We start from the raw sequence: 10831 nt of genomic DNA on the forward strand, positions 1-10831 counted from the left end.
GTTCGTGTCCAAGGTGAATATTTCTTCCAAAACTTGAACCTTGAATATTCGGAAATGGGTTTTATTATCTTGAATAAATATCTTCACGTTAAAAATATAGCAAATATTATGCTTGAATATATTAACGCACCCCTTTAACTGAACTTATTTAGGCAAAATATATAGTTTCAAATTTTCGCGTCTTTCTGTGATGGTATCCTGCACTATTTTTATTCTTTGTTCTATTTTGTGCGGTTAAGTTGAGTCATTACGTACACTGTGGCAAAACTGATATCCGTTTCTTATTTTTTTCCGTATCAAAAGATATTAAAATATGTCTCCTTATTTCTGAGTAGTCAATATGGGCATGTGTTGTGCTACAGTGAAAAATTCTAGAAAGTAATGCGTGCGTTCAATCTGCAAGAGGAAACCAATAAAGCTGCGTTTCAGTGAGATTTCAGCATACCGAGAGCAGAAAACTTATTTGCTTAATTTTTATACATGATTAGGATAATGAATGAGAATGTAAAATAATGAGGGCCACAACTGAGATAAGAAAGGGAATATGCCGGTTTTTGACCTCGAAGAAACATGAATCTATAGATTTCATTCATTTTTCATTATAAGAAAAACACTTCTGTTTTTGTTTGTCCAAAATTATAGGCTAGAGTCTAGCTAGCGTAGTTCTGTATTTCGAAAATGACCTCGATGTTTGAATCGACATATTTTTACTATTAGGAAATGTATTTAATACAATAATAAAAATGCTAAGTCGTGTCAATCGCTCAATCCAGTTTATCGGTTAATTTGTGCGCAGCAAGGGATTGTAACCGGAAGAGATAGAATAGGTATCAGATAAAACTATTGAATAAAATTTGTCAGAATGGCGGACCTTTCTATTGAATTCCCATAAAATACTGATTCGGTATTCTTGAAATTAAGAATTTATAGCATATAGCGGTAGATCGTTGCGGATGTAATGTAAATGTTTTATAAAATCAATCAAAAGCATAGCACATGATGACGTACTGAATAAAGTGAAGGTGGTGAGGTAGAGCGACTAAGGTGCATATACTATTATGTGAAATACATTACATCAGGTAAAACAATTTACTTTCTTGTTCTACTTCTTAATCAAAATGCATAAGCAGTGGTAATATAAGAAGTGTGCGTTTGTTGAGGACGGCACATGGGAATTGGAGGGAAATGATGGCCGGCTTAACTAATCAATGCGTTTATGAAATTATTAGTGAGTGAATTAAGTTTCAGTAAGATTATGTAATGATAATTACACATATGAATCAGGATTCTTGATTTTGAAACCATTTTACTCTTTCAGGTATGTTATCTCGTGATGCAACGGAAGGTTGTTTGTTAGGTAAAGTTTATTTCACCTCATATAAAACCCGACGGTGCGATAAATTCACGTGTTAGAGATTTTTTCCATGAGCCGCCTGCTGTCCGCCATGAATATCTGAAGTGGTATCTGATGAGCGAAATGGTGCTGATGGTGTCTAGAGCTGTCATATTGGATCGAATCCGGAACTCCCTGTCTGTAGCCAAGAGCTCTACTCATACGGCTATCGCGCTTTTTTGTTCTCCCACTCCGAGAAACAATCGGCGGAACAGACTCCCACTCCAACATATTTTTGCGACTTCCAAAAAGGGTTCTCATGCGTTTGGCATTTAAAGGAAGATATTGCTTCCTAATACAAGTACTGAGTGCAAAATCATTCCATATTACAATACATAAACAATAAATCGATAATGCTCAAAGACTTCCGTGTTATCTTAAAAAAGTGCCAATAAATGTCATTTTTTTTAATTACTCGCAGTATCTTGAGCTGAACTGGTAGGGATAATGATAATTGCTCCGAAATATGTCACTCATGGATGATCGCCCATGGAACAGAGGTCTAAGGGTAGGAGCCAAACGAAAGGTAATAATCCTCGCTGAGTCATTTTCTTAGTGAAGCGGCTGCAGTGGCGTATGACCCTAGTAGAGCAGTCATTAGTGTGATGGTGTCATATTAAAAACACTATTGAGGATAAGAATAAGAAATCATCTCAATTATCCTTCACGTGGTGAAATAGACAGAAGTAATGAGATAGTACGGGTAAGCGAGATAGAGAAAGATATGGAATACGTTATTGAGACAGCATTAAGATAGGCATAAGTTACGAAGAACTGAAGAATGAAATAATTCAAACAAAAGGAAGTTCTCGAGATACGTAGGAGATAATAGTCATTAAGGACGGTGTCAATCCTACATTAAATTGGTACATTATATCGTGAATTAATGCAAGCAGTATCTTAAAAATCTTTGAGCTAGGTATTAAAAATATTAAGTTTGCCCCGTTGCCTTCACAAAATTCACGGTGAAATTAAAACTTCACATTCTGCGTGTTTCACCTAGAGGCCACTGACTCCATTTCTCAAGGCACAAATATTGTTGTGGCCACTTATTCATTAATGAATACCTTAATTCGATTTCATCAGCGCTCAATCACCTAATTAAAACTTCCTTGGGAGAACTCTCTTCCATTTTTAATTTTAAACAGTACATGGAAGAAGGGCAACTTAAGAAATTGGAGCTTAAAATAAGGCGATACTGTATCGTTCTCAGTACTCAGGCACTTGGAGTCGAGGACGATTCGTCGTAAAGGGACGCTAAGGGCGTTCCTCGACCTTCCACGCCGAAACTTCAGAAGCACAAAACCAACGCCCATACTTTAAGACAGCAGAGGGCCCGGGAATTTCAGTGAGCCTTCATTTCCATTGAATTGAATGCCAATCACATTATGTAGTGTGCGTTGCTTCCTCTGTATTCTAAACGGCACGGAAGACACTGCGAGACGAGTAAACGTGTGGAGGGAGAGTCAAACCTCTGGAAAGGAGATGTGAGAGATAAGCAAGAGAAAGGAACGAGGAGCTCGCCAGAAACCTAAAGCTAATCTCCTCCAACATTCCTTGTGGTACGGGTAGTTCAGTGCGAAGCAATTTCTCTACTTAATTCTAAGGTCGTGGATGCGGGAGTGCATTCATGTGTTATCTCTTAGTGAATTATCTAATCTTGAGTTTAGTTGCGACGAGGTCATCCGTTGGAGAACATTTGAAAGCCAATCACGCACTACATCTAATGAAATTGACAGCAAGGAAGAAAAAAATGACATACTTCATGGAGGTAAAATCATTTTGGAATTATAGATAGTGTTCATATTCACAAGCATAATTTAATTTTGGATTGTACTTTAATAAAACGAATCAGTTAATAGCATACAAATATTAGTTGAGTCATAAATATTGTGTAGCTCAAATTAATGAAGGTGACAAAAGAATTTCAAAACATTTTATCGACTGTTGCCGCTGCAAATTTTAGGAGCTAAAACTATTTAATGTGCCAACTAATTTTGACAATTTCAATCAATTTAAAAATTGTGAGAGTTGTTTTTATCATAATTCACCGGTATGCTCCAGCTTGAAAGCTTCTTTTTGGGTTGATACTTCGAATAATTAAGTAAGCCGCAAATAGACTGGAGGAGATGAGGGAAGTAATTAAGTGAGATGGGCGGGAGGTGTGGTTGACGCACATTGGAAACTTTTATAATATCATTCTTATTGAAATAATGCCACCTATTTTTTCACTGTGACTGATATATACATTAGACCTTTAATAATATTTTCAAAGCGGCATAAAAGTACATTTACTTGCTAATTTTTCCACTGTTATTTTTCTAACTTCATTATTGTTGGCCTGCCTAAGAGAGACTCAAGCAGTGGCATTGTGGATATACTCGTATGCTGAGATAAAATGAGAAACATCATTTGCATATAAAATTAAGTCGGATATTTTTCGCCATGATAAGGAAATCTAATGTAAATTTCCGCTCATTATACCTCTTCCTTAACTGATGTCTCATCAAATAAGTACGCCTTCAGTGGAAATTTAGATATATCGATGAAGATAATCAAGCATCGAACATCAAGCTGGAGAGAAACTTGATTTGAATCTTTGAAGATATCTTAAAGCTTTCAAGGACTAATGACCCTCGCGACTATGTCTAACCAAGGATAAAATGTTCAAATATTTAAATGAAGGTTACTAACTTTCTCAGATGTCGTGAGTGGTGTAAATCCGTCACCATTGGTGTGATATGCACAATGTACATACAATCACATCCAGCAAACCACCACGGAGGCTTATGCATGATGAATGAGTAAAATCTTGGTTTTTACTGCGTGGTTAAACTGCCACTGCTGTTGGAAATCGATATTTACTATCACGCAAACTTAAACATTATACTAATGCTGAAAGATAAGTTTCATATTGTCAAGTTTTCTGTCTGCAGTGTGGCAGGAAAAGCGGTGTGATAAGTAGGACCGCTTAAAATCATGTCTCGATTGGTGAGAGTCTAACGGTAGATTCATTTAATCGCCAATATCATCCGACTTATTTTCGATTCCATTCAAGAACCTCTTTCCTACGTGTAAAGTGCGTGTAAATAAGCTCTCTCTCGGACTCCAAGAATACTCGATCGCCGAAACGCCTTCATGCCACTTTTTCTTCCTCCATCCAGGCAACACAGAAATCTGTGTAGCATTCCGGAGGGAATTTTTGAAGCTGTTGCACCCGTTATCACGCCAATCAACTTGAAAAAGAATATCAACGTTTTTCCAAAAGAATTCCTTTAGCCGCATAACCAATTATATCGGCCTCATGTTGCATGCTACATTTCAGTAGCGTAGGTCTCTGAGGATAGGAATTTGGAACGGAGAATAATCATGGCTACCGCTCTCGCCTCTCCCTTACGCCATCCGTCAGCTAGTATGGAGATAACCCACCACGCTCCATCCTTATGTCGCTGCGAATTTTCCATCGGCCCTGCCTTAAAAACTACGAAGATAGCACAGTTGACTTCTTGGAGAGAATTTCTGGTATAAATATTCACATCCATTAGATAGATAACTACCTATATAAAAGTGTGAAGGATGTCATTATTCCGATACCCACTTTCAACGCAGGTGAAGCAAATGAGATTTTATGGCTTGGGTTGTATTTTTAACCTATGAAAATGTAATTATGTGGTCAATAAGCCAAAGCAAAGTCTTTTAATACTCTCACAATCACCATTTTTTGCAAAGAAACGTTAAAATTGTTATACAAACAACCTAGCCCAATTATTTAATTATCGAGTACGCCGAGTGAGGATGAAATAAGCTTGAAAAAACAAAACTTGTCATTTATTGACCCGTAATTAATTCATAATTAGCATAAGGAATCGTTCAAATGCTCATCGAACCACGTTTTTTAAGATACATTACAGTAATATTAAAATTTAAAGTATATATTTTCATTCAGCTAACTGCTTCTACAAAATAAAATAGAAAACTCCCTATAATTGTATAACTGAGGGCTTTATGCCCTGAAACTACTCGCCTCGGGCCCATTCTGCAATTTAAAGAAAAGTAGGTAGACGCGCATATGAAAATAGAAGGTCGTAAGGATAGTAAAGTAAAGTCATTTCGATAGGAATATTTGCATTGAAAAATACGTCTTTCATATTAACGGATATAAAATTAAGTCAGTGTGGAATCGTACTGAAATCGTAAGAAAAGTTTTAGGATCTAGAATATAGGACATGCTCTATTTTCCCTTGCGAATATAATGCAAATTCTTATTAGAAGTGAACATGGCTCTCACTGCAGCATGAACTGGAAGCAATGTGAAAATTCACCAAATACGAGAATTCTGAGTGTAGAAATCGCTCGCCTTAACTGAGATCCGAACTCGAATCCCTCGACACCCGGACGAGTAGTTTAAGTAATTTATCTACCGTGGCATCTTCTTTAATAGAGATATCGATAGACCTGAGTTCGAATCCCGGACAGGGAGAATCATCTTATTCTGTGAAATTCTCGCACATCAGTGGATGACATTCGTGGATGACTCAATTAAATCAGTGGATAACTCCATTAGAATTAATTTTCGTGGCATTTAATGCAGTTCTTTGAAAATCCTTAAATGAACCACAATGAGTATAAATATTAAGAGAAACTGAATCGCTTACTACTGAAATTTCAATCGCCCAAGATGGAAAAAACATGCCTTTTCAAACAGCTGAGATAAAAACCGTTACGATAAGCTCTTTCAAGTTGTCATATGCGGGTTGTGCTTCGTTTTATGAAAGATACATTCGAAACGAGTGTTATCTCTCTTATCATCGATATTCTCGGATGAAGAGGTGTACATAAACTTGTCCTAATAAGATGGTTTTAATATAGTGCTGTGTATCCTACACGTCTAATATTATTTCACCTACGACAAAACACGGTTCTAATCGAACAAGATTCCAATGCTTGGTCACCGGTCCGTGATTCCAGGCAATCGCCATCCAGATGAGAAGGGAAGTAAAGGGCGAAAGGGGAAAGTCTCATCCTTCCCCAGAGACTCAACGGCTGAGTGACTCTAGACCCCTCCTCCGTTTCCGAGACCCGTGGATTTACAACCGGACATCCACGGATTCCTCACCGAGACATGTAACGTATACCACCTGACCAAATCCATCTTCCCACTCCGAGCATCAAATCGTCGATATCTGAGAACAAGGGAGGAATCAGGAGAGCGGCAATGACTCGGAGGCCACGCTTAGAGACGTATTTCGTCGAAATTACCCCGGGAGAAACGGAAGGAGAGGCTTAAAACACGGAATTAACTATACAATGGACAGATTCAAAAGGAACAAACGTAAGTGGACATCCATCTCTCGTAAGTCTCGATTAATAAGATAAGTGATAAGGCAACTGAATTAATCGCAGATTCATATGAAGTTTAGTGCTTTGGAATCAGTGCGGTAATATGTAATACCCGCACTACTTATCCACTGTCTCTATCAAAAAAATTAAATATTTTTTTCCATATTTTCGTAATTTTTTTATATTTGGAGCTGGAATGATTTTCTATGGTTATGATTGTCCTTCACCGGCCAGAAACTGTGAATGAAAGAATATTAACTTGTGTGAGGTGTTCCCGTGCCGAGATTTTCGCCGACTAATATTAAATGTTTTTTTCAGGTCAATACGAAAACATTGAAAATACTAATGCTTTGAATTTGCTGTTAATATTATTTCGTTAAATAAAGAGAGAAAAGACAGTCGATTTCAAGGATGACAAACGGCAAAAAGGATTGCTGGACTATCATTTTTCATCTTATGTGGCATCGAATTCAATTTCTTCGACATTCATCCTGGACTAAGATTAAAATCACTTATTCCAACCAATCGCTTATTGCTACAATCACTTATTGTAACCAATCCTGCATTTTTTTATTACAGAAGCTTGAAATAAGCAGGAGTCACTATAATTGCGATTCTTAATGCTAGCTTCCTTTGAATGAAACCTGAGTCCACATGTGAGTCATTCCACCAATAATTAAATTATATCGGGGAGAATCAGAATCTAAAAATAAGGTAAAACTCGTCTTAGATTCGCGGAGTAACTGAAGCACAAGAATGGATGCAAGTGCTAAACTGGTGTTGCCGCAGCAATAGAAATTCGAGAACGAAAAAATCTAAATATGCGCGCTATCTTATTGTAGGAAAAATCATCAAAACCGAAATAGTCACTAATTCAAAATGAAACAGCGATAGTAGCCATCAAAGTATTCATAGCGCAGTCATGCTCTGCAGCGAACTCTCATGTGAGATATTCTGTGCGAGAAAAAATACCATAGGTCGGTGATGGCCAAGGTGAATTACCTTTCCCGCTCGAACATCTCATATTTGAGGTAAGCATTGGCTTAACTCAAATGTGATTCGATCTGTGAGTCCCATTGCTAAACGCGTCGAGGCCTTTTCCAATTTCCAATCCCAGGAGGGATATATTCACTTGATGCGAATGATGAACACGGCAGTCAGGTTTCTTATTTTGTCCATCGCTGGACTAGGCTGTAGCAGTGTTCCACTTCCCAGCCACCGTTATCTTTGCTGCAGATGTGTGTCCGTACTCTCAAACAATATGCCACTTGTTTCTTTACTATGGAAGCGACGGAGAATCGCACTACACATCCTTGCGCTTCAACGAACAAGCTGTTAATAAGTGTCATAGAGACGAAATCGATCGTTACTAGATTCGTGATTTGCTACCTTACCTTGTGCAACCATTGACTGCGTTTTTGTTGAAAGTAGAGCAGTTCCCAGGTGAATAAGTTAACATCGAAGCTCAATTGCACCGAAAAAAATGCTCGCTTAATTTTATAGCCCACAATTTCCACAAATTAGAAACCTGTAACGATGTATAATTTCACTGCACATGAGTCCAAATATCTTTTGTCTTCTGAGTAAACAAAGGTTGAACTTTTTTGTGCCTACAGGGCCTTTTTTTCATAATTTCTACCGAAATACTCGATTACAATCCAACAAAACTGATTTAATTTCGTATGAAATGCTGTAATTTACTACAAAATCAACAAATACTTCAATATTAAAAAATACATTTTCACCTATCATTTGATTCCATTTTAATCAGGCGGTTTTAAGGAAAGTCGTCCACGCTACAGGTCTTACTCATAGCATGGAAAAAAACATAACATGACCACGGAATCGGAAATTATTTCGCAGTTATTTGACCATCCAATTATATTTAGTTTCACTTCCAATAACTCTCCGCGAGCATTGCGATAAAAGCTATTTGGTTTTATTTGTAAGTATTAAAGGTCCGATGTTAAGGCCGAAGTGCTGCTTTCGGATTAATGGGAAATAAACTGTTAACCAAGTCACGCTTTCGCGTTCACGATCTCAAACACTAATTTAAAACAGTAAGTTTGTTAGCAACTCATTCCTTCTCGGAGGTAATGGATGCCGAAAGCAGAGTGGTTCAACTACACTTCCACCTCAGCCATGTTTCTTTCTTCAATACCATGCGTTTCTTATGTACAATGACCGGTAAAGGTGGGACTTCCCTCACCGGGACGGTTTATTCTTGCCCGCTTGGGCAGTCAATGAACATTTGTGTGAGCAGAATGGTTTGTATTGCCAAAACGCTCTCTCAGCGATAAATTTCTGCTATTTTACTGAGCTACGAAAGTATGTTTTACCACTACAGCGTCCATAACCGAAAGGCATCCTAGTCTATTGAGGAGAACGTTCTCGAGCTACTGACCGCAGGGCCTAGATTGGAACTCGAAGACCTCCGGGCATCCTCAGCTTTACCAGAGCAGAACGATTTCTAGTAATACAAGCATACCTTCCCGGGAAACCGCAAGCGGCGCAGGGTAAATAAACTGGGCCCCATACCCTGCTAATGCATGAAATTCACCCGTCTTGGTGTTTAGTACTAACGGTTGACTCCTCTCTCATCTATCAAAAATGATAGCCATACTATTATGGGAGTTTTAGCTCATATTTATTACCGTATACGCCCGGAAAATGTTCTCCTTTCGTATATTTTATTACTCCTGTACTGACTGTACTCCTTAACGAAAATGTGGCCGCTGCGTGAATTTTTGTGTACTATAAACGCTAAATGTTGAATAAATTAGCGCGTGCAAGCTCCTCTCGTGTACTCCTGTTGTCATAGCAAGGCGCTCATTAGTTAACCACTCTGCCAGGTCATATCTCAGTGAAATGGCTAATCAGGGAAGTTATTTCTTTAATTGCAGCGAATAAGACCAGTTCAAATGATGGATGTAAATCATGTGCCCGCTACCTAATTGAGAGTAATCAGATAACCTGCATTGTTATAAATATCCAATTTTGAGTCCATCAGAAAATCTAAAGTTTCATCATTAGTCCCGAATATCATGGATTATCATTTCACTGGCCCAATTGGCCCTAGTTCTATTGAATAGAATATTTATCCGCATCAAACAACTAGTATAAAGAGATACTTCGTTCCACACTGTATGATGCGCACGTTGAAGGACACACGAAGTCATTGTCATGCCCCACGGTGAAGTGGTGATTGGAAAAATAAAATTCAAAGATTTCCTTGAACATATTAATCATCTCAAATGTTAGTTTGACAGGTAAGGATATCTCTTCCTAAGGCCAACGTTTTGAGAACTTCACAAAATCAAGGAGTGGAGGACAGTTTATTTTTCATGACTTGTACGTTTCTCAAAAATGTACGGGGTACAAATAATTACATTACATCAATTTTAGCTGAGATCACACCTGGATACGCATTTAAGCCACAGAGTCAATTCATTGGTAATTATCCTCTTGTTTAAATTACTGAGATAAAATATTCCTTGCACGACGATAATAAGTCCTAGAACTATAATACTATGGCAAAAGACATTTAATTCAGACTTAATAGGTCACAGAAAAAAATAAATGATGATTTAAAAATGAAAAGATAGAAACAGTGAAATATCACAATTTATTCACTAGCACGACACAAGTTTCGAATTTTAAACGCCATCATCCAGTGTGAATCTATGCCAATCCAATGTAAACATTCCGCGTCATAACTAAATGATAACAATTAAGCGTCGACACACGAGTGTAGTTTATAACTAAAATGCGAAATCTTAATTGCCATTTTTTCCATCTTTCCCCATTAAGGAGGAATTTCACAAAATTAACCCTTCTACAGTCCAATTTACTCTTTATTTAAGTCTAACGGTCCTCTCCATTTCCCCGGTTAACTTTGTTTCCATTTCGGTAATTTAAGATTCAGTTTCCTGACCGTCGATTCAATATGTAATGCAGTTTGCTCAATTACACGTGGAAGGAAAAGACATCACCAGAATCCATTAATCAAAGGTTTACTGCTTAAACCAATCTATTCCCTTTCCCTTAACTTTTGGGTATACTCGTCTAAAAAGAATACCTTAGATAGCAGATGTTCTG

The sequence above is a fragment of the Hetaerina americana genome, unplaced genomic scaffold (genome assembly GCF_022747635.1).
Source record: "Hetaerina americana unplaced genomic scaffold, ioHetAmer1.1.p SCAF_2, whole genome shotgun sequence".
Classification (NCBI taxonomy): Eukaryota; Metazoa; Arthropoda; class Insecta; order Odonata; family Calopterygidae; genus Hetaerina; species Hetaerina americana.